This window comes from Anneissia japonica, unplaced genomic scaffold (assembly GCF_011630105.1).
Source record: "Anneissia japonica isolate Jap-2015-1 unplaced genomic scaffold, ASM1163010v1 scaffold288015_len651517_cov191, whole genome shotgun sequence".
NCBI classification, from domain to species: domain Eukaryota; kingdom Metazoa; phylum Echinodermata; class Crinoidea; order Comatulida; family Comatulidae; genus Anneissia; species Anneissia japonica.
Window position 1 is genome coordinate 550,328 of NW_022751954.1, and position 4,813 is coordinate 555,140.

Genomic DNA, 4,813 nt, shown 5'->3' on the forward strand with positions numbered 1-4,813 from the left:
CTATAGAAACCTTACAGAAGCCCACTATAAAAAGTCTATTAAAACTCTATAAAAAATCTATTAAAAATATATAAAAACACTAAAAAAACTATAAAAAATATATTAAAACTCTATTAAAAACTATTAAAACTATAAAAAGTATTAAAAACTATGAAAATTCTATTCTCTATAAAAAGTCTATGAAAATTTAATTTAAAAAACCCTTTAAAAACTATAGAAAATCTATAAACAATTTTATAAAAACCATTTATAAATCTATAAACTAAAACCCCTATAGAAATCTAAACATTTTATTTAAAAAAAAATAAAAATACATTAAATTGTATATAAATTGAACGATTTTTTTATAGAAAATCTGTGTATTCTATTAAAAAAAAATTGTGGGTGTTGTGTGTTTTTGGACAATTCAAGTGGTCCTTCAACTGGCCCCAATTCCAATTGGTTTTCAATGGTCCCAGTTCCAACTGGTCTTTAATTTGTCACGTCCTAGTTCCAACTTGTCTCTTTGGCCTAACTTTCCACGGTCTCTATTCCTTGTTGCCAATTAGTAACAATGGCTTAAATTAATCAACTTCTGCAGACTTACAAAATACACCGAGTTCATATACAAACCATAATTTCTTTAATTAAAAACACCAACAAACATCATACGGTAGGGACATTACTCCCCAGGGTCTCATTTACTAGCATACCCCTTCATATATCGTTCTGCTTATGTCTTACTGTTAAACATACTCTACCTCAAATTTAAGGCTATTCTAGAGTTCTTTGCTTTACAGTCCTGTTTAAATATGCATTTTTCCGTAATGTAGTCCTATCACGTATTAAAGCATCACTATAGTTTATTGTATAAAACACTATTCAAGAAACATTTGTGTTACATGGGTGCACAATCCAGCATTCTTTGTGATATTGCAGCACATAACCATGCCTTTTCTTGTCCGATTGTACCAAGCTAAATTAGTATGAATTATGCCGTTGAACAAATCTAGTTTGAAATATTGAATCTCGGTGATTATGCCAAGGGCTGATGGGAAATTATGCTAAATTATACCAAATGTTTAATTTAATGGTTGTTTAATAAGCGCCTTTCTCCCACCTAAAATGAAAGCAACACTATTCTCAATACTATTACTGTATACCCAGTGGTGCCGCCAGAGTCGACAGTATCAGGTCTGATGTTGCCGACTCGGAAAATGGGGGAATTGGAATGGCCAATTTTCCGGACGGGAAAAAGTTGCCGGGGTCATCAGGGAATCAAGAACCCTACAATATATATTATATTTTGTACATGATTAGAATGGCCTTGTATAAATATACTTCATCAGTATACGTTTTATTGATGAAGTATATAATTTACACAACGTCATTCAAATCATAACGTTGTGTAAATATACTTCATCAATAGGTTTTAGTTTCACATCGCTGAAAATAGTGCAGATGATTGTTCTGTTGGCTTCAATAACCACAATAGTTTCAATAACCACAACTAGTTTCTTAACATGTACTCAACCGCAATCTACCTCATTTCTGGTCCGCTTTACTGCCAGAGGGATTTCCAAATCTTTTTTCAGCAGGTCATGAAACAGTTTAGTATTCTTTAAATTAATTCAAGGCTATTTCCTTCATTTACCTATAGATTTACGTAAGCTTTGTACCAGAGTACGATGCACTACAAATACTTTCGGAACATACTGTAGGGCCTGAATTTTGTGTAGGTGAATAAATTTTTTGGAAGCGAAGTATGGCGGTTTGAAAGTTGGTGAATTCATATACGTTTCTTGTAGAATGGCCTTCATAAAATTACTAAATTTTAGGGTTTAGAGTTGAAATATTGAACACAAACTTAAAAAATAGTAAGATTAATGGTAATACTTTATATTTATGATATAATCACATTTTGCTCAAATTACATGTTATACTGTCCATTTTACTCCATAAACACTCTATAAACAATCTAAAAAGAAAACTTTTTTTTACAGATAAACATTTCCATAGCGTTTGTATACATTTTATACTTACTAAAGATGAAACCTTTTTTACAGATTATAAATGTTTCCATAGAGTTTCATATGTGTTATACTCTATAGAGGTTTTATATGTTCCTATAGAGATAGGCCTAATCCCTATAAAATTTGTATAGTACGTTAAAAAAAATACAGGTAAAGGCCTATAATTTTTTTATAGAATAAATATAGAAATTATATAGTTAGTTTTATTATAGAGAACTTGTCATATCGTTTGTATAGAATATTCTATAGAATTTCTGAATATGCAAGATGTAAACATGTTGATAGGACTATACTGGTCAGGAATGTAGGTAAGAATGGCCCCGGAAAAAATTGCCCCGGAAAAAACGGCCCTGGAAAAAATGGCCCCGGTAAAAATGACCCCATATGACAGGTATGTAAAAATGGCCCCAATGAAAAATTTGGTAATAGAAATGATATATTTTTTTTTTTTAATCTTCAAATATTTAAATACTGTATAAGCAAGAATTGAATCAAGAAATAAAAAATGGCCCTCAATTATAAAATTCAAGAAAGAAAAAATAATAATAAATAAATAAATAAATGCTGTAAAATACCCTGTAGCAAAAATTTAATTAATAAATCAACATAAAAACTGAAACCTACACTTAACAAACAAACTGATTCAGTCAAAGCCAAACTGTTTATCTAGTTAATTTTCTAAGAAGGGCTAATTATTGCTTAGCTCCATTGTGGCTCCACACAGTAGGCCCTATTGATATGTAAATTAATTACTTACATCCTGTCACTGCTTGGTATTTTTGTTTTTAGTTTTTTCAATTTACTTGATCTTGAGAGTGGTTCCATGATGGACCCGAAACCTCGATCTTTCTTGTCATTAAATTTTGTTTGAGATTATGTTCTTAATTGATTTAATTAATAAAAGCCACAAATAATAATTTGATTTACTAAATTTCATTATGCAAAAATAGTTATGCTTTAACATAGATTAAAAATATGTTTTGCCTTACTTATTTTTAATCTATGGTCTTTTTAATTAATTTTCTATTTTTTTATTGGAAATTCCGTAGTGCAGAGTAAATTTATCAAAACCCATTAGATTTACAGTAATATGAAAAAATAAAAATTAGTTTATACAGAAATAATATCTAAAATGATCTCAGTTTCCAAATTTAAAGCAAAAGATCTAATGTAAACACACAATATTAGGCAGGATGTATTTGTTTGGAAAAGAACCCACTCTTTTGTGAAATTAAGAGGTTTATAGGTGAAAATTGTAAATTTAGAAATAAGTTTTATTTTTTCCTTTGAACTGAGATCAATATGTGATTTTTTTTATGTCTTGAAAAGCATTTGTTTTTTTAACAATTACAGCAGATGCAAATAATGTTCTGAGAGATAATCGAAAAACAATGGCCATTGAATAACATTTTTTGATAGTAGAAATAAAAGTTTTGAAAACGTTATTTCACTAACAAAGTAGAGGAATGACATACAGTATACAGTACTTCAACTACCAAAATATGTAACTCATAGATAACCACAAGTTCACTTTTGTTAAATATCAAATGAATTAACTTACATGTTATAAACAATGCAAATAAACAGTAGTTAAAGGATGTGGATCAATTGTGGCTACGGTCACACTAGCGTCTCAAGCCTGACTTGACTCAACGCGGGTGAGATTTCAAGCCAGGCTCGAAATTCTGGGTCGGTCACACTAGTTGGATTGACCTCCAAATTATGAAAGTCGAAACAGGAGAGCCGTAAAGAGAGAGTTTGGCCAAGTCTGTTTCACGGGATTCGATATACGCGCGTGTGATTGGGTGGATCGCAATCAAAGATTTTACACCAGACGTGCCCGAACCACTCTTCTTCAACTGATCTTTTATCAGCTTGTACTGGGCTTGCAATGCCTTCACTTTTGTTTGAATTTGGGTCAATATGGGTGCTGAGCTGGGATCGAGATAGGTAGATTGAGATCGAGGTCACGCCAGGCACGAGTCGGTGCAGATGCGGTCACATTACGAAAATCTCACCCGCGGTGAGTCAAGCCAGGCTTGAAACTCTAGTGTGACCGTAGCCTGTGTGTTTGAATCACAAGTTCATGTATGGGAAAAGGGAGAGGCTTACTTTCTCGCAAACTTAGCAATAAATTGTCTGCTTAGAGTTTATTCAAAGAAGTATTGCTTTTAGTAAACTGAATAATTAGGAATACATTTATTTAAGCAACTAATTTAGTTGCATACTTGGTTTTTACTCATCACTAACTAAATCCAAGTGCCTGCTACTGGCTTAGAATTATGTATAGTTACGTATGGCAATTATGCTAAGAATTAAAATGGCGTGTGATTGTGAGGGTAGGGTGATTATGGTAGGGTTAAAGTGGTATTGCTAAATCCCACAAACTTCCCAAAACACACTGTAAAAAATCAAACAATTCAATTGTTATTGACTGACTTGGTATATCAATAAGAAAATTAAATACATTCATAACTATTTTTTGGTTAAAATTTAGATTTTTTATGAAAAAATACTTGCAAATACACCACAAACCTCTAAACACACTGCAAATCCCATCTAATCCATATAATTATGATTGTAGAACTCTCTTTTTCTTAAAAAAAAAATAATAATTTGATGTTCATACTAACCCACTGTTTGTGGGGTTTACCAATACACAGATTGAATTTCTGGAAAATTGTGATTCTGCTTTCGTGAAATCGGCCACAAGTAAATTATTTTAGTATTAATAAATGCATGATTTATATTGATTTATTGATTATGTTGTTGCTATTTTTTAACATTTAAATGGAAAAAAA

The 4,813-nt window shown here is 31.1% G+C and overlaps 1 protein-coding gene across 3 annotated transcripts in view; it reads left to right on the plus strand.

Moving 5' to 3' along the window:
- Positions 1–4,813, plus strand: part of LOC117122015 (MFS-type transporter SLC18B1-like) — a 34,800-nt gene that overhangs the window by 2,194 nt on the left and 27,793 nt on the right. For 2 of the 3 annotated variants that reach the window (XM_033267493.1, XM_033267494.1), the window contains exon 2: positions 1,640–1,714. The exons of the other annotated variant lie outside the window; for it this stretch is intronic. The gene's annotated coding sequence lies outside the window, so the exon portion shown is untranslated. The remainder of the gene's footprint in view (positions 1–1,639; positions 1,715–4,813) is intronic. 3 annotated transcript variants of the gene reach the window in all.